Source organism: Siphateles boraxobius, unplaced genomic scaffold, assembly GCF_051911475.1.
Source record: "Siphateles boraxobius isolate OS27281-9 unplaced genomic scaffold, OSU_SipBor_1 19, whole genome shotgun sequence".
Taxonomy (NCBI): Eukaryota; Metazoa; Chordata; class Actinopteri; order Cypriniformes; family Leuciscidae; genus Siphateles; species Siphateles boraxobius.
In genome coordinates, this window is record NW_027508799.1 from 3,825,712 (window position 1) to 3,844,898 (window position 19,187).

Below are 19,187 nucleotides of genomic sequence, written 5' to 3' on the forward strand. Positions count from 1 at the left end.
CTGATCGTTTTACGGAGCAATCTTGCTATTCCTAAAATACAGAAAACGTTTATTAACAATAAATACAATAACTATAAATAACATAACGTTACCTGAGCGGAATATAAATTACAGCGGTGATGCGTTTATGCTCAACGTGTGGTGATCGGTGTATGAAAAATGGACATTGCCATTTCATTGGACGGCCAAAAAAGAGAATATGAGCGGAGATTGGATGGAATCTGCTCAAACTCAAAGATGGACAAAAATGGACTATGTGCGGTGATTTGTCTATGAAAAATGGACCTTGACATTTCATTGCACGGCCAAAAATGGAGCTCGTAACGTAATTGGTTTTGTAAAAGATGGAGCTCGACATTGTATTGGATAGATTTTACAGACGCACGGCTGTCAGGTACCGCCATTTCGGCCAGGTACTTGTATGGTTTAGCCAGCAGGGATGTCTGGGAGACCGCCCGTCATTTTCGAGAAGAGCAGAGCGAAGGTCCCAGAGAGAAAATGATTGGCCCGTACGGGGATCGAACCCGCGACCTTGGCGTTATTAGCACCACGCTCTAACCAACTGAGCTAACCGGCCTCTCTCTGGCACATTTTATCCCCAATTTCTCAGAAATATCCTGGTTGCCCTAATCAGGCTGAAGAGATTAAAAGCAAAGCCTAATAATGGGCTCGTCCAGGATTTGAACCCGGGACCTCTCGCACCCTAAGCGAGAATAATACCGCTAGACCAACGAGCCGAAAACAGTTCAGCTTGCATGGCTTAAAGCGCAATTTTTTTATTAAATCTACAATTAAAAGGTAGCCAGTGCAAAGTTTCCAGCACAGAGGAAATGTGGCCTCTTTTTTGTGGTCATTGGAAATCACGCTGCAGCGCCTGCACACGAATAATAAGAAGCTTACTTACAGGAGCCTGGTCTGCAACACTGGACCCAGTTGATGTTGCAGGAGCAGAGGCAGCACTTGGCTGGACAGAAGGCTGTGGAGGAGACTGCAGAGGAGGCTGAGCAGGGCGCAGAGGAGGAGACTGCAGAGGAGGCTGGGCAGAGCGCAGAGGAGGAGACTGCAGAGGAGGCTGGGCAGGGCGCAGAGGAGGAGACTGCAGAGGAGGCTGGGCAGGGCACAGAGGAGGAGACTGCAGAGGAGGCTGGGCAGGGCGCTGCAATCCTCTGGGTGGCTGTAGTGAGGATGGTCCTGGTGCAGAGGGACAGGGGTTGAAGGCCTTGCTGGAAAGATGGGAGTTGCTCTTTCCAGTGGACAGGAAGCTCTGCAGGCGACTGGGACACCTGGCCAGGGGTCCACAATGCTGGAGGAGCAGGATAAGGGGCAGGAGCAGGGGCAGTAGCACGGAGCAGGGCCTCTCGAGCCTGCAGTGGCTGGAGCGTAAAAAAACACAACAAAATTATCTTATTGTTTTAGACTTTCGCTGCATGACTTTCTCAGCTCTGCTGGACAGCTACTGCGATTACAAGGCTTACTGCAAAGCATGTATGATTAGTAGAGAGATGAGATGATGATGAAAAGATGGAAGGAAGCAGTGAAAATCATCCTGTTTTTCATCCAAGCACCATTAGAAGAAATACAAGAGAAAAAAAGATGGGATCAGCCAAGTGTGAAGCGAAGCAGACCAAACACTACAACAGCCACTTATTCCAAAGGGAGCGGGGAAGTGTGAGATGACAAGAATGAGCTTTAGTCAGTGATTACGATAAAAAATGAAATAAAACCTTTTACATACACCTTTAAATTATCTTTTTTCCTTTGAGGATGTTCACTCAAAGAGTGAATGTAGATTGACACCTGAGAAGTGCCATTCATCTGTGTTGTGAAATAAAATAATATGTCATTTAAAAAATACTGTTTTGTTTTATTTGTAATTGTTTTTAAAATATTGTTTAAGATTTACATACCTTGAGGAAGTTGTTCCTCAGCTTGCGAGGCTACAGTTGCCATCTCCAGGTCATCTTCCTCCTCAAAAAAATCTGTAGCAGCAGGGTCTGTAAAATAACATAAAACACTAAGCACATGTCACCAACACACTTGTATACGTTAAGTGATACTCACCACATGTAAAGAGCTGTCTCCGGGCTGCGGACTCAGACGCAGGATGTACACGTGGTCCTGCAGCTGTTGAACACGTATTTTCGTTAGACATATATACTGCATAATAGATACTGTATAATGATTTTAAAGCTTGCAAATCACTTACAGGGTTTGGCTGTAGCCAAAATCTTTTGTGCCAGCTGTGAAGCAAATAAATGCTTCCCCCACGCCAACAGGGCCTTCACATTGGTCGCCAGCAGTGGCCTGTTCTTAGTGGCAGTAGGTGGAGGAGGAACAGACACAGTGGCAGTGGGCACAGCAGCAGTGAGGACAGATGCAGTGGGCACAGTGGCGGTGGGCACGTGGGCAGGAGCCTGCCTCTTCAGCACGTATGCTTTGAAAAGGGCCATATTGGTGTTAGGCCTGGCCTTTGCCTTCTTCAGGTAGGTGATGAGAGCCTGGGCCTCCTTGCTTGGGTCCTCATACACCTCCTTCATTGACCTACCCTTAAAATCCCCAAACTCCACCATCAGATATCCAGAGTCTCCTGACCTCTGGGCCTCCTGCAGCATGGCCTGTTTTATATGATACACCTCCACAGCCTCGCCTACCTCCCTGATCTGCGAGGTGTATCTGAGGAACAGGTGTTTGTTGTCCGACAGCGGGTTGTCCCTCTCCTCCTCCCCCAAAATGCTGCTGACCAGATAGCAGGCATACCCCAGTGAGTTCTCCAGCAGCCACAGGAACCTCTGACCCTGGTGTTTCCCAAACTGGATCTTGCAGTGAGCCAGAACCAGGAACTGGTCTCCAGGATTCCCTCCATTCTGCCTCACAAAGGCAGTGGCCTCAGCCAGGACCTCCTCCTTACACCTGGCCCTCCCTGCCAACACGATCTTCCTCCTATTGGCCTCCTCAGTTGGCCCCATAAGGAGTCGACCCTCAGAGGTTCTTCGTAAAACCGGGTATGCATACATAATCTGAAAGGACACAGGCATAAACAGAACGTTACATAAATGTCATATTCCAACTGAAAGTATTTTACTACAGCTTTTGTTTTTTATGTAATTAATTATTATAATATTATAATAATTAATGATTATTATTATTATGAGCATAAGCATTATTGTTTTTTATACAACTGTGAATCACTTTGAATTGCCTTGTGTACAAATTGTAAATAGTGTGATGAACTTATTAATAAGAAAATAAATAACACTTCTTGGTACAATCTTGCTGGTATCATGCCATGCTTAAATCGTTTTGTTTTGTTTAGCTTTTGTGGCAGAGATTACTAAGAAACACCAAATATAACATAAAGGCGTTTATGACAATTCATAATAATATGATCATCAAACAGATCTAAAACTTAAAATGGTATATCAAATCGTTTTGGTATATCTTTTATAACATAGTTGAGAATCATTTGTTGAAACAAAAAAACACTTGTTTTTGCCTATTCATGTCTTTTTAAATATGTATAACATAGTATTTAAAAAGATAACATAAATATGTATACTGGTGTATAACATAGTATAGTATAACATATATGAATTAATTTTTTTTTTTTAAAGGTTTTAGTAAAAATCTTCTTGTGCTCAAAATAATGTAATGAATGACACAAAAAAATACTAAATTAACAACAACAAAAAAATGGTTTAAGGAGGATGTAGCTTAATTAGCGGTCGGCTAATTATCTTGACAGTAGTGGCATGTTTTTTACTGTATATCATGGTAAAGTTGCAGGTTCACATGTACAGAAGAAAACTTGTGCTATTACACGCTAGCTAGCTTTATTGGCATGTTTAATTGTCTAAAAACAAACACTGTTTATGAATAAATAATGATCGATTATACAGTCGTGAAGAATAGACTTACCTGTTGCAAAGATTGCAAAGATGACGATAATAATAGCGGTCGCCGATTGGTCAAAAGTAAGCCACAGGAGCAGAGCCAGGAGAGAAATGCGATTGGTCAAAAGTAAGCCACAGGAGAGAAAGGCGATTGGTCAAAAGTAAGCCACAGGAGAGAAACACGATTGGTCAAAAGTAAGCCACAGGAGAGAACGCGATTGGTCAAAAGTAAGCCACAGCAGAGAAACACGATTGGCTCACGTGGGCTTACTTTGGGCTTACTTTGGCTCAATCGGTAGGAAGCAGTAGGCGCAAGCGAGAGGTAGTGGGATAGATGCCTGCATTCTCCAGTGCTGTCCATCCTTTTTACGCCCCCCCTTCAAGGGGCACTACCTAGATGAGCTCTTGCGGCTCAGTGCTGCCGAAAAAGTTTTTTCGAACGAGGTACTGCACACATTCCTGGCAAAAGCAGGTCCCACCGAGATTTGAACTCGGATCGCTGGATTCAGAGCCCAGAGTGCTAACCATTACACCATGGAACCTTGGCGAGTGTCAACTTTTCCCATGAGCAGCAAAGATTTAAGTCATTGAGTCCAGAAGCACGATAGCAAGGATTTAAGTCATTGAGTCCAGAAGCACGATAGCAAGGAGCAAATGAAGCCTTTGCTTTTTAAGCCCATGTTTCCCCAATTCCGACTCGGTTTGAGAGTGCCAATCTCACCGCCACGTCAGCAGTTGCGCATCACCTCTGTTTTTTCTCTCCCTTTAGGCAAGGAACTGTTGTGGTTTAGCCAGCAGCGATGTCTGGGAGACCGCCCGTCATTTTCGAGAAGAGCAGAGCGAAGGTCCCAGAGAGAAAATGAGTGGCCCGTACGGGGATCGAACACGCGACCTTGGCGTTATTAGCACCACGCTCTAACCAACTGAGCTAACCGGCCTCTCCGGCACATTTTATCCCCAATTTCTCAGAAATATCCTGGTTGCCCTAATCATGCTGAAGAGAATAAAAGCAAAGCCTAATAATGGGCTCGTCCAGGATTTGAACCCTGGACCTCTCGCACCCTAAGCGAGAATCATACCCCTAGACCAACGAGCCGCAACATACATAATCCCTGCTGCTGCCGGGCCGCAAACATTTCAGCTTGCATGGCTTAAAGCGCAATTTTTTGATTAAATTACAATTAAAAGGTAGCCAGTGCAAAGGTTCAGCACAGAGGAAATGCGGCCTCTTTTTTTGTGGTCATTGGAAATCACGCTGCAGCACCTGCACACGTGCTAGGGATCGCACCTCGTCTTTGTCTTTGAGAGCGATGGACACCTTCTCTCCATCATCGAGGGGAATTAGCTCAAATGGTAGAGTGCTCGCTTAGCATAAAAAGGGGTCCAATCTTTGCGCCCCGCACGCAAGCGAAAAGGACGCAGATAACGTGAAAAAACGCTCAAATTTGCCCTGCAACAATATTCGGGCTATATTCCTGTACTTTATGGAAGAGTTTTAGTTACATGTGAAACAAGTCACACTCCGCCGGCTGTGCTCGAACCCGTGTTCTGCGCGACTAGTGTGTGATCAACTGCGCATGCGCCTTCACTTGGTTATCAATGTGACATATCATTATATTTATTGTTATTAATTGTGTATATTATTTTAAAAAAAGCATATTACATGTTTATGGTTTAATAAAACTTATACAAATGTTGATTCAAATATGTGTTTTTTGTGTGTGGGATTGATTGATGTGATTTATCTGATTTATTTTAGGACACTTCAAATGTTTTATACACACAAATGCACACAAATATCGAAATGTATTTTTTTTATTAAAAGGAATACACACAAATATTGAAATAAGTACACACACACATAAATATATGGACATACACACAATACCGGTATATATGTTATATACAATGTATACTCTATGAAAGAGTGGGTGGGCCCATGTACAGTTTGCACATTCCAGTCCCAAGGCAATTAAAAGCAGCACAATGAATAAGAGTGTGAACAGTATTTACTTACTAAAACTACAAGACATTAATGAACAACAATAAACAACTAACAATGTAGAAATAGAATAGAACATTCTGTAATATAAATTAAACAAACAAGACATTACAGAAAGATTGAGAGAAAAAAAAGAACATAACTGTATTTACACATAGATATTTATTTACAGGTATTTACAAACAATCTTTTTCTGTGTTAGAAGATTTTTATTATGGAGGTGGCTGTCCATGTTTTTTCTGCTGGCGCTGTTCTACCAGCCACTCCTCTAAAGATTTGCCACCAGAGACACTGGGGCAAAACGTGGCACTGCCGAAGCGGCTGTAGCCGAACTCCTTGGTTTTGGGCTTGCCACACTTAGAGCATTTGTTATATGCCACTTCACGGACATATTTCCTTTTGTGGGCTCCACTGGCCTCCTCTTCTGCCCTGCGTCGTCTGTTCCTCTGAGTGAAGCGCGACACAGACACCGGGGCAGTGGGAGCAGGAGCCTCTCGCACGTCAGGAAACACTGGAGTTGGAGCCAGGAGAGGAGCAGCTGAAGCGCCACCTGCACCAGCTGCCAGCAGCGTGGGCGCAGTGTTCAATAAAATGAACTGGGGCACTGGCACAGGAACTGGGGGAGGAGTAGGAGCTGCTGGGGTAATTGGCCTCACAATTGCAGCACTGGCAGGTCGTCTGCCCGGCCGTAGCTTAGGAGCCTGTCCCGCTCTGTTAGGAGGAAGGACAAACTCGTGCCGGGCCCCTGATGTGGAGGGAGCCTCATCCAGCTCTTCCCGCGGAGCAGGAACCTGTGAACTGGCCACAGCGATGCGGTCTTCTGCAGCAAGGCCCTGGGTAAGGACAGTCACTTACTAGTTGTTCTCCCTTCGATTAAACCTGCAATCAAAAAATGTATTCATAATAAATAACTGCTATCCCTTTCTTTCAAATGTCAATGTAAAACCATGCTTACCACTGAGTGAGAGTCCTCTGATTCAGCATAAACAGCTGAAGTGACGTGGCCTCCATCAGAGTTTGGCAGTTCAGCACCAGGTCTCGGATGTGGTGGTAATCCGTGAGCACCTTAGTCCAACGAGGAAGACGGACTCCATCCTTCTTAGTTGGGGACTTGTGAAGTGCACACAGTTTGATACACATGGCCTCAACTAAGCGACTGGTGGTGGGCCACTGAGCTGGCCCCCCAGGATGACCAATCAGGCACCTCTTCACACTGTCCACACCCGGTGTCACTCCTGTGTTTTTCGGAGCCTTGAAGCGTCCGTGGGTCAGTTTGGGCTGGTGTCTGGGCTGATAGTGGATTTTCCTCTTGTCCCCATCAGGAAGAGCATTCCACAGACGGATGACCTCTGTGACCTGCTGCTCGTCCAGGTAGAGTGCCTGACGGAGGGACACCAGGTACTCAGCCAGATCCTGCACCTTATCCCAGCCTGCAACGCCATCGGGTCCAAGAACAGGAGCCTGCAGGAAAGTATTGCAATAACAATACACAGCATGTTAAATGTCAGAGTGTAAAAGCAAATAGAAACTAATAATGAGAAGCTTACTTACAGGAGCCTGGTCTGCAACACTGGACCCAGTTGATGTTGCAGGAGCAGAGGCAGCACTTGGCTGGACAGAAGGCTGTGGAGGAGACTGCAGAGGAGGCTGAGCAGGGCGCAGAGGAGGAGACTGCAGAGGAGGCTGGGCAGGGCACAGAGGAGGAAATTGCAGAGGAGGCTGGGCAGGGCGCAGAGAAGGAGACTGCAGAGGAGGCTGGGCAGGGCGCAGAGTAGGAGACTGCAGAGGAGGCTGGGCAGGGCGCTGCAGTCCTGTGGGTGGCTGTAGTGAGGATGGTCCTGGTGCAGAGGGACAGGGGTTGAAGGCCTGGGGGCCGCTGCTGTGGACTGGGACCGGCTCAACGGGGTCATAGAGGACTGGCACTGTGAGGTCCTCAGGTTCCTCCTCAACAAAGCCTTCGTCCTGCACCACCTCATCAGTCATCTGCTCCACCAGCCGATCCTCCTCTTCTGGGTTATACATAACAGTCAGGGATTTCCCAGACTGACTGTACAGATACTCCATACCCAGCTGCTCCCCTGCAAAAGAACACACATACAAAGCACATTCACATTATTATAGCTGTAGTGGCTATTTGTCCATAACAAACTGATACAAAAAAAAAAACAATCAAACTTTTCAAAGTTTGATCGTTTGTAGGCTTGACGCAGTTTAACAGATCAAAAAATTAAAATACTAAACAAGAAGATAATAAGCATAAATGCAAAATAAAGCAAATTCACTTTAGCAAAAGAAAGCAAAGAAATAAGGCTATAAAGGGTCAAATTAAGCCTAAATTAAACAAAGTACAAATAACTCCAACAATTGTTGAATTATTTGAAATACAATATAAAAAATGTACACTCAAACACCTGTATAATGTATAATCTTTTGTTTGAGATAACATTAATAATTCTCACCTGTGTAAGCCGCTGGAGGCTGGTAGCGATCATCCAGGGACATCTTCAGCACTTTGCGGCTGAGCCGGTCCATTGCCTCCCTCTCAACGCTACTGTAGGTCCTCAGGTCAGTCTTCCCCTCACTGCTTCATCCATCCGGTCCTGGTTACAGCGCATCAGGCCTTCCAGGAGATAGAGCTGGAAATGCGCATCACTGGCACTGGTCCCTACAGGTCAAATAAAGTCAAATATTAGTTATCTATGTATTCAGTATGGCAGAATAGGTTATAAAAGTTTAAAGTTTTTTGCAGGTTATAAAAGTTATAACCTACCTGGGATGAAGCGATTTAAATGGAGGTGGAAAGACTCCAAGGAGGTGGAGCCACGAGCACAGCGATAGCAGCTGAGCTCCACACCACCCTTCTTCAGTGTGTCTGTCTTCTGGTACAGAGGGAAGCCCTCTGGGTCCTGAATACAGGTGATGTGCCTCTGCTGGTCTATCCAGACCTGTTGGATTCGCTCGTGGTCCAGCAGTGGTACACCCACAGTGTCCCTCCCCTTCTCACTGTCCATCTCATCAATGAGCACCTTGATCCTCCAGGTGGTCTCCTCCACTCCTCTGGTCCGCTTGCGACAGTGCAGTGCCAACTCCTTCCTGGTGATCAGCTTATCCAGAGCCTTCTCTAAGACTGGACCAGCTCCTCTGGCCTGTAACTCCCCCTGTTTGACCAACCGTAGAGCAGCGACATCATCTGGATCCAGCTCAAAGATGCACCTGGAAAGCCGAGCCATGAAGGTGCCGTAGAGCTGATGAGCCTCCGTGATGACACCTGCTGCAAAGCGCCGCATGAAGTGCCAAATGTCTAGGCGCACTTGGAGCTCATCCCACTCTATGAACATGGCTCTGACCTGTGACTGTCTGTGCGCGTGTGGGCTGCAGCAGTCTCTGTCCACATACATGACGGCGGGTGGTGCCACTCCCGCCTTCCTGTACCGCTTCATGAGACCCACCGCCATGGGCCACAATCCATGCCCCTCTGCCGCTGTGAGGACTGACACCAACACCTGGCCGTGCTCATTGCCTACATTAGTGCACCAACCAGCAGTGTTGGCAGCAGCGCCGGCCAGTTTTTTTGTGACCTATGTAAAAAAAAAAACAGTAGAATAAACAAATGTCAGAAAAATTTAAGATAATAACAATTATTATTACTCAAACTTGACTTTTTATACCTTTTTGGTGGAGTCCATCTTGAGGACAGAGCCAAAGACTTGGGTTTGGGGACGGGTGGGAGGGGTGGGGGCGCAGAAAAGAGTGGAGGCTCAACGATGGAAGACTCTGTGAAGGGCTCACAGACAGTGAGGTACTCCAGCGTCCGCTGTGACCACGCTGAGATGTGTTGCTGCTGCAGCTTTTTGTGAAGCTGTGTGACACTGTTGTCCCGGGTCCTCTCCCGCATCATTATGACTACACGGTAGCCACACGATTACCTACAGACAGTCAAATAATTCTGTTCAGTGCCACATCTTATTATTTCAATGTTAATATCAGTAAATCAACGTATTTGATTTTATACAGTACAACAAATTACAGTGCATTGCTCTAAATATGAATGTGTTCTACCTGTATGTTAGAATGGCGGGGAATTTTCTGCGGTGTCCCATGTCGAGCTGTCCCAGGATGTCTTCAGACCAGGCTGGATACTTCTTCTTGCACCCTTTGCACTCCAGATACTCTGTTGCCATGTCATACCACCCGTCTATGTCCAGGACCTTGCGCACAGTGCGATAAAGGCCAGCAGCTGTCAGCTTGTGGTTATTGCAGGCTGGCTGGACACAGACAAGTGGAATGGACCACATCTTCAGCGGCATCCAGAGGAACAGAGGGCGGCAGAAGAAGATATCAGGAGAAGTAGGGGGCTGGGTGAAGACGGTTGGGGGCTGGGGAGGATGTAACGGTGGTAGCCGCCCTAATACAAATAAATGACTTTAAAGAAAAGTTCAGGCGCCAGACAGGATTAAACCTGTCAAACAATTAACTTAACCCAGGATAGCAGAAAAGGTAACCACCTGTTACACAACAAATTATAATAATAATCCCAGAAAAAAGGTCAGTTCGCAAGGGATATTTATTTTTCCACACATGTTCATAATCATAAATCACTCAAAAAAATGAAATGGCCCCACAAAAAAAAGAAGGAGGAACGCGCCTCGTCTTTGTCTTTGAGAGCGATGAGGCTAGGTGGAATCAGGTAGACTAAAAGAGGCCGCCGTGGTTCCTCTGCCGAAACCTGGGATTGAACCAGGGACCTTTAGATCTTCAGTCTAACGCTCTCCCAACTGAGCTAAAGCTGGGGAACAATAGTATGTATAAGATGGGGAAGAATTGAGGGGGAGGGGCGCGAGGGGAGGAGAAAAATCACATAGATTTTTGAACATGAACATGAGAACATGAGTTTTCTTGCTGGGTCTAATGTCTTTTTTATTCATTTCAAGATTTATTTAGTGCAATATAAGGGATGCAGTTCAGCTTGCAGGCGAATTTACCATGTATTTAATTATTAACGCATTGCATTTAAATTTTTTCTTCTTTTGATCAAAAGGAGGTACTGAACCACATTTTTAGGGACTTCCCAATGATCTAACTTTATAAACACTCTGCATGTACTGATGACCCAGTATTATCAAATGGTAGAATGGAAGAACATTTAGTGTACTGATATATTGCAGGAGTATCTAATAATGATTAATAGTAAACTACCACCTATTACTGTAACCTTGATTTAAAAAATAAATAAACAGTATGGGCATTCTGCATGTATCTCTTCTTTTATGTAATTTGACTTCGAACACTCCACCTAAGCCTGCTATATCACATCACTGTCACTATCAGCCATTAACTAAACAATAAACATAAAACAGATCAATAAAATATTTAAAAAATGTTTTTTATTCTTTTCACGTCGAAATATAAAACATATAATGTACAATTTATAATATACATACAAATATACAACATTCAACAAAATATGTACAAACAAATCACGTTTGGTATAGTATTTAAAATAAATCACTATTTACAAGTAAAAAGAAAACAAACAAACAGAACTGAACTATATACAACCCATTAACCTAGAACAAATACAACAGTTTGTGTATATGTTGTGGGCAGCACAATGAATCACAATCAAATTGAATAAAAAAAAATTATAAAAAATAAAAAAATCAAATAAAAAATAGTGCAATTATTTCGGTATTAGTTTTGCAAAACAACTAAATATTTTACTATAATAAAAACAAAATCTTCACAACATAAAATACAATTATGTACTATTTTCTCATCATTCTAAGCCACTGCTCTTTGGTTAGGGTCTCCCTGTTTGGGCAGTAAATTCTGCCTTTGAACTGGCTATGGCCAGTGTCTGTGGTGCGTGGCTCTCCACATTTAGTGCATCTGTTGGATGTGACTGTTCTAGTGTATTTACGCTTTTCTTTTTGTGGAGTGTCTTGCATTTGACAAGGGCCAGTTGTGCTCTCAGAATGTGGTGTGCAAACTCTACTGGGTGCAGTGGTCTGGGGTGGCGGCAGAAGCAGAATGCTACTTGCTGTGGTGGTTGGTGGCACTATTAGTGGCATGTAAAAAACTACTGGCCGAGCTGTATGTTGTTTTGGCTGTATGGTTCTCAGCTCAGCTCTATCTTTGACAACTAGCTTGGTTTTTGCCAACCCAGCCGTGTCAGGTGGCATGTTGTAAGTGTGTTCATGCATGTGTGGTGTGACTTGAGTGGGCCTAGTGTTTACTGGGAGTAGTGGTTCACTGGCAACAGGGCGTTCATCAGGCAGTACCAACCCTTGCATCAGAATTGCAACTTCTTGTGCCTTGAATCTTTTGTTATGCCACTGTATCAACGTGGTCTGATTTACAGTAACAAGTTGCAGAGTTGTATCTTTCATAATAATGCCGTTGATTAAAATGAGCTGTCGAATCTTTTTATAATCATTTAGAATTAGTGACCATCTTGAAAGGGTTTGGTGTCCAATTTTCTTGGGGCTATTATGAATGTTGCACAATCTGATAAATATTGTTTCTACAAGACGGCTGCAGTTTGGCCACTGAGCAGCTGAACTAGTAGAACCAAGTATACACCTTTTTGTGCTTTCAACTCCTGCAAATACAGCCTTCTTTTTCGGAGACCTAAACCGACCAGTGAGCAGTCTCTCCTGATGTCGAGCAGTGTAAGAAATCCGGTCCTTATCGTGTTGCTCCAAGTTCTGCCAAAGACCCACAATGGTACTGGCCTGCTGATTGGTAAGAGTGAGGCCTTTTTCATTTCTTAGCTCCACCAAGTATTCCGCAAGCTCATCAACACGATCCATTCCTGCCAAACTCTGTTCATCCACGGCCTAGGAGGAAGTATTACATTAGATTTGAAGTATTTCAAGAAGGTCAAACATCAATAAATATAAAGCATACTGGTATTTCTCTTACAACTTGCTCTGAAGATGTAGATTGTCCAGGTAACCCAGACGGGACCCCGAGCAGGTGAGTGGACTGGACAGGAGGAGCAGACGCATGTTGGACCCCCAGCAGGTGAGCGAACTGGACAGGAGGAGCAGACGCATGTTGGACCCCCAGCAGGTGAGTGGACTGGACAGGAGGAGCGGGTGCAGACGGGACCCCCAGCAGGTGAGTGGACTGGACAGGAGGAGCGGGTGCAGATGGGACCCCCAGCAGGTGAGTGGACTGGACAGGAGGAGCAGACGCATGTTGGACCCCCAGCAGGTGAGTGGACTGGACAGGAGGAGCGGGTGCAGATGGGACCCCCAGCAGGTGAGTGGACTGGACAGGAGGAGCAGACGCATGTTGGACCCCCAGCAGGTGAGTGGACTGGACAGGAGGAGCACACGCATGTTGGACCCCCAGCAGGTGAGTGGACTGGGAATGAGGAGCAGACGCATGTTGGACCCCCAGCAGGTGAGTGGACTGGACAGGAGGAGCAGACGCATGTTGGACCCCCAGCAGGTGAGTGGACTGGACAGGAGGAGCAGACGCATGTTGGACCCCCAGCAGGTGAGTGGACTGGGCAGGAGGAGCAGACGCATGTTGGACCCCCAGCAGGTGAGTGGACTGGACAGGAGGAGCAGACGCATTTTGGACCCCCAGTAGGTGAGTGGACTGGACAGGAGGAGCGGGTGCAGATGGGACCCCCAGCAGGTGAGTGGACTGGACAGGAGGAGCGGACTGACCAGAAAGCTCAGGAGCACAAGAAGCAGGTAGCACTGAGATCATATCAGATGTGTCCAAAAGTTAATCCGCAAGAGTGACCTCAATATGTTCAAGTTCTTCAAAGCCCTCATCAGTCTCTACTGGCTCTTCCAACTGCTCCAGCAATGTATTTGCCTCCTCGGAGTCTGGCGCCATACACTGTAGAGGTTCATTGTTCTGCCTCAACAGATACTGCACTCCAATCTGTTCACCTGAAAATGCAAAACCAATATTAAAAAAAAAAAAAAACTACATAGAAACAGAGAAAGAACTATGAGCATAAACATACAATATTAAATATGAATACCTGTGTACTTCGCGGGTGGTGTAAAAGAAGGAATCAGCTTCCTGTCAAAAACCTTCTCATAATCTTTATTAACGCTGTGAACCAGCTCGCCCGAGTATATGCGCAGGCCCGAGGTCTCTGCCTCCAGAGCAGCTGCTGCCCTGTTGTGGTTCCAGCGATGTAGCCCATCTAGTAGGTAGATCTGGAAGTTGAGCAAGCTTGCACTGTTTCCTAAAGTAAATACAAAAAAACGGCAAAAGGAATAAGGTCAAGTATTTCTGTTAAACATAAACATTATTGAGTTGCACGTACCTGGAATGAACCGGTTTAAATGACAGTGGAATGACTCCAAAGATGTAGGACCTCTGGCACAGCGCAGTGTCTGCAGTTGCACTCCTCCCTTGGTGATGGTGCCAGTCTGTGTGTACAGCGCCACACCATCAGTGGTGCATCCCACAGCCAGGCGTCGCATATAGTGCCAGATGTCGAGGCGAACAATCAAGTTAGGCCATCCAGCAAATCTGGCCTTCAGCTTGGTCTCACCCACATCCTTGCAGCAGCCACAGTCCACATAGAGAGCAACAGGAGGGTCTACACCGGCAGCTTTATACCTGCGAGAAATAATTATCAAAAATAATTAAAGAATTTCATCATCAAACAACAGTAAATTACAAATGCAAATTGTAAATAGCAAATTCTAAACTAAGGACAAGTTAAATTACATGTAAGTGAAAATGTATTACAGGTAACATACCTGTCTACCAAGCCAGCTGCCATAAGATCCAAACCTGGTCCCTCACCAGCAGTCAAGACACTGATGAGCACTTGACCCATCTCGTTACCAACGGATGTCAGCCACTGTGCAGTGCCTTTTGCCGGTCCTGAGAGCTTTTTGGTGATCTAAAACAAACATATATATTAAACCAATAGTAGCAACACCTTCAATGGTTCTATTGCATTAATATAGAGCTTATGCGTGTAATGTCATAAACAAAATTTTGTGGTTATCTCTGCAATGTTATTCTTGTTTTAATCTTTGAATTGTCCCCTCAATTTGACATTCCATCTTATGTTATTGTTTAAGTTGTTCATTCATTTGAGGTTCCATTTCTATTTAGATTTAAATATAAATAGAATTTGCATAACCTCAATACAATAATAATTAAAGATGTACCTTTCTGGTGGAATCCAGTTTTAAGATGGATCCATAAGTGGAGGTGATACTAGCCTTGATATCCTCCAGCCTGAACAGGATGTCTTGGCTGTACACCACTGAAAGCCACTTATAGCTGGGAATTGCCACAGGTTGGGGAGGCTCTTCAAATGTTGGTGGCATCAGACAACTTTTGCTGGTAAAAGAAGCACACTCGCTGGTATACCGCGCAACCCTTTTCAGCCACTCTTCACTGTGGTTCTCTTTCAATTGGCCAATCAGTCGGACAGGGCCATTCCCCAGACCACGTTCCCGTAGGAGGCGTATCACCCTGATGTCACAGGCATATCTGTAATAAGAAATAAATTAAATATACATGGATAAGCAACTGACAAAAATCACACAATAATGTAACATACCGGCGGGTAAGAATGACCCTAAACTCAGAACGATGGGCCATGTCCAGCTGCTCAAGTATTTCCCTATTCCAAGACAGGTAGCTGCGGCGGCACTTGGAGCAAATCAGAGTCTCTGTGACCAGGTTGTAAAAGCGGTCAATGTCAAGGACCTGACGCACCCGTCTGTGAAGACCTCCACTAGTCAGAGGGCTTTTACAGGCTTGGTCCGCGCACAGCAGCCTGACTTTCCACAGCCTATACGGCATCCACAGCAGTAAGGGATGGGCAAAAAATCTGGCTGATGTTGGTGCCTGGTGGTAAATAAGGGATGGCTGTGGAGGGAAATACCACAACTGGAGATGGTCCTGGAGCTCCAAATTCCCAAGAGCACCAACTCTGAACAATCCTGTGGAGACCCATTGGTGATCCTCCTGGGGCATGGTTTTAGGCCTCAGGAGAGGAACTGCAGCAGAGTGCTCAGGCTGGAATGCGCTCTGTAGACAGAAAAGGACAGGTCAAATAAAGACAAAAAAATACTAACCAAACATAGTAACAAGTGCAATGTTTTACCACATCCACTCCTAAACTCTGCCCCTCCACTGGCCGATGCCGTTGTTTTGGAGGCGGTAATGGAGGAGCAAGAAAAAATGATTCTGCACTTGGAAGCTGTGGTGGAGAGATGGTTTGAGGAGGACCACCTGCTAGCACTGGAGCCTCACACACACGGGCAGCTGCATTTGTAGCAGTGGTTGAATGACTCTAAAAATACAAGGTATAAAAATATTGTATCATTGGAATTTTTTTTGTAGCAAAGAAATAATAATTATTCATTACTTACATGAGCTTTCCGTCCAACATGTAAATTTGGCTTTGCACTCTCCACATGCTTTCCACCAAATCTGGACTTATTAAACTTTAAAGAGAGAAGTATTAATATGACAACTGTGAACCATTTTAAAACACATGCCATCATATGTACCGAGGAAAGGGTGAGCTTGGGCCTTTTCACCAAACTTGCGGGTGTAGTGTCAGCTGTGGGACGTTCTACTGGAGCAGTGGTTGGGAGCTGAAATATGACAAGAATATAAAATATTTCCGTTATGAATTCTCTCTCACATAAAGCTATAAAATCTACCTACCATTAAGGAGCTACATTGCCCACTAGGTGATTGGTCTGCACTGCTTGTGGGTCTAGATGAGGCTGTAGGCACTTGCTGCTGCATAACAAAAATGTATAAAACAGTGCATATATACAGTATGAAATACAGTATGAAAGACTTAGAAAGATGATGGACAAAATCACCAGTGATTTAAAGAAAGCACAATACTACTGTTCTATTCCATGTTAATAGTATAAACAATAATGTATAAGAACCCCTTTCATGCAAATGACGTGACAAATTTAGATGTGGGTTTTTTATTCAGTTATTAGTGATGTAGTTAGTTTCAACCTTATGACCTTCTTTTACCTACTACGCAATTTCCTCTGCTGTGGAACAGACCTGTTGCCAAACCAACCCAGATAGAAACAACAGAAATTGTCCAAGAATACATTAATGTTAAGAAATACCACATCTTTATATTGTGTGCACACTGCATCAACTGTAGTTAAACTGAAAGAGCCCAAATTAGCCTACCTTATGAGGATGAAATCCACACAAACACATCTGTGGCTGGGAGAAAAGCGTTAGCTGTCCTTTCAGCTGCAGAGGGCACTTCTCTATCTGTAAACAAAACAAAAGATGCCACTTATATTTATTTGTACAAGTTCTTGTTTTATGCTCATACTGTACATACTGAAAATATAATATGTCTACTACTCAAAATTAATATATATACATATATATATATATATATATATATATATATATATATATATATATTCCTTTTGATACTTTTTCTACATACCTTCTGATACAGACTGTACCACTTCTTTTGCCTTGGTGCAGGTCGGTTACCTGCATCTGATGGCCAGACACCAGTGGAGGCAAAAGACCTAAAGCGCGAGACCCACTCAGTATCATCCATATCCTTGTGGCTTTTGGATTGTTGTTTGGACATTTTCTGTAATGACAGATACGCAGTTTTATTCATGTTATAGTGTAATTACATTAAGTCATCATGGCAAGGGCCCAAAATGAGGGATTACAGAGATGTTTTACGGAGGCAATCTTACTATTCCTAAAAAACAGAAAACGTAAGCCATTTCATTAACAATAAATACAATAACTATAAATAACATACCTGAGCGGAATATAAATAACAGCCGGATATAAATAATTAAGCGGTATTTGTGCTCAAAGATTGACAAAAATTGACTACGTGGTAATTTTTCCTGGTCCAAAATGACCGCCACATTATAGCAGTTTATAAATCCAAAATAATGCATACTGTATATATCATCACCTAATGTTGTGATAGATCTTGTGATAGAGTTTTTGTAAACATTACAAATTTTGAACTTCTATTTGCTATTTATGGCCTGTATGCCTCATTGACCTGGGCTCATACAAATTGTTTTGTAGTAAAACGTATAATGTAACTGTTATGGATTATTTTGACTATAACAAATACTCAGATTAAACATTGTGTTATTTCAACTGTGCCCATGTGTTAAAATGAACATGTGCCTGAATTTTATTTTATATACTTATTGTATTCTCATCCATTCACTTATGACTGGTCATTTTTTACCACAAGTGTATAAAAGTTAAAATAGCACCCAACAGGTAGAGACATTATCCAAATTTATTTTGTTACATTTTATGCCAGTGTTACAGTAGACTAGTACAATGAGATTTATTGTACATTGATTTATCCATTTCCTATAAAGTAACAAACACTATCAGATATGCTATTTTACTAGTTAATCCTGTCAGAAAACAAAATAAGTTTCGTTACCGACAAAAATGTACAATTGCCAAGCTCGATGATAACGTTAGCTATAGTTAACATAACGTTAGCTAACGTTACCTATACAAAAAAAATAAGGTTTGCTTGCTGACTGAAGTTACACAAAGTCAGACAAAATCGAATAAAACTATTTACATTACAAATTGAGCTGCGACAATTATACCTTATTACTTACAATTACAGCTAACGTTAACTTACCTGATCGTTTTACGGAGCAATCTTGCTATTCCTAAAATACAGAAAACGTTTATTAACAATAAATACAATAACTATAAATAACATAACGTTACCTGAGCGGAATATAAATTACAGCGGTGATGCGTTTATGCTCAACGTGTGGTGATCGGTGTATGAAAAATGGACATTGCCATTTCATTGGACGGCCAAAAAAGAGAATATGAGCGGAGATTGGATGGAATCTGCTCAAACTCAAAGATGGACAAAAATGGACTATGTGCGGTGATTTGTCTATGAAAAATGGACCTTGACATTTCATTGCACAGCCAAAAATGGAGCTCGTAACGTAATTGGTTTTGTAAAAGATGGAGCTCGACATTGTATTGGATAGATTTTACAGACGCACGGCTGTCAGGTACCGCCATTTCGGCCAGGTACTTGTATGGTTTAGCCAAAAGGGATGTCTGGGAGACCGCCCGTCATTTTCGAGAAGAGCAGAGCGAAGGTCCCAGAGAGAAAATGATTGGCCCGTACGGGGATCGAACCCGCGACCTTGGCGTTATTAGCACCACGCTCTAACCAACTGAGCTAACCGGCCTCTCTCTGGCACATTTTATCCCCAATTTCTCAGAAATATCCTGGTTGCCCTAATCAGGCTGAAGAGATT

At 43.8% G+C, this 19,187-nt stretch overlaps 6 non-coding genes across 6 annotated transcripts; all 6 read right to left on the reverse strand.

Annotated features, from left to right (window-relative positions):
• Nucleotides 1-503: 503 nt before the first annotated feature.
• Nucleotides 504-577, reverse strand: trnai-aau (transfer RNA isoleucine (anticodon AAU)). Its single transcript has one exon. It is a non-coding gene; the product is annotated as a tRNA-Ile (tRNA).
• An 88-nt stretch (nucleotides 578-665) lies between these two features.
• On the reverse strand, nucleotides 666-737 carry trnap-agg (transfer RNA proline (anticodon AGG)). Its single transcript has one exon. It is a non-coding gene; the product is annotated as a tRNA-Pro (tRNA).
• Nucleotides 738-4,360: 3,623 nt separating this feature from the next.
• trnaq-cug (transfer RNA glutamine (anticodon CUG)) lies at nucleotides 4,361-4,432 on the reverse strand. The gene has a single exon. It is a non-coding gene; the product is annotated as a tRNA-Gln (tRNA).
• A 322-nt stretch (nucleotides 4,433-4,754) lies between these two features.
• Nucleotides 4,755-4,828, reverse strand: trnai-aau (transfer RNA isoleucine (anticodon AAU)). Its single transcript has one exon. It is a non-coding gene; the product is annotated as a tRNA-Ile (tRNA).
• An 86-nt stretch (nucleotides 4,829-4,914) lies between these two features.
• On the reverse strand, nucleotides 4,915-4,986 carry trnap-agg (transfer RNA proline (anticodon AGG)). The gene has a single exon. It is a non-coding gene; the product is annotated as a tRNA-Pro (tRNA).
• A 14,058-nt stretch (nucleotides 4,987-19,044) lies between these two features.
• Nucleotides 19,045-19,118, reverse strand: trnai-aau (transfer RNA isoleucine (anticodon AAU)). The gene has a single exon. It is a non-coding gene; the product is annotated as a tRNA-Ile (tRNA).
• Nucleotides 19,119-19,187: the final 69 nt, after the last annotated feature.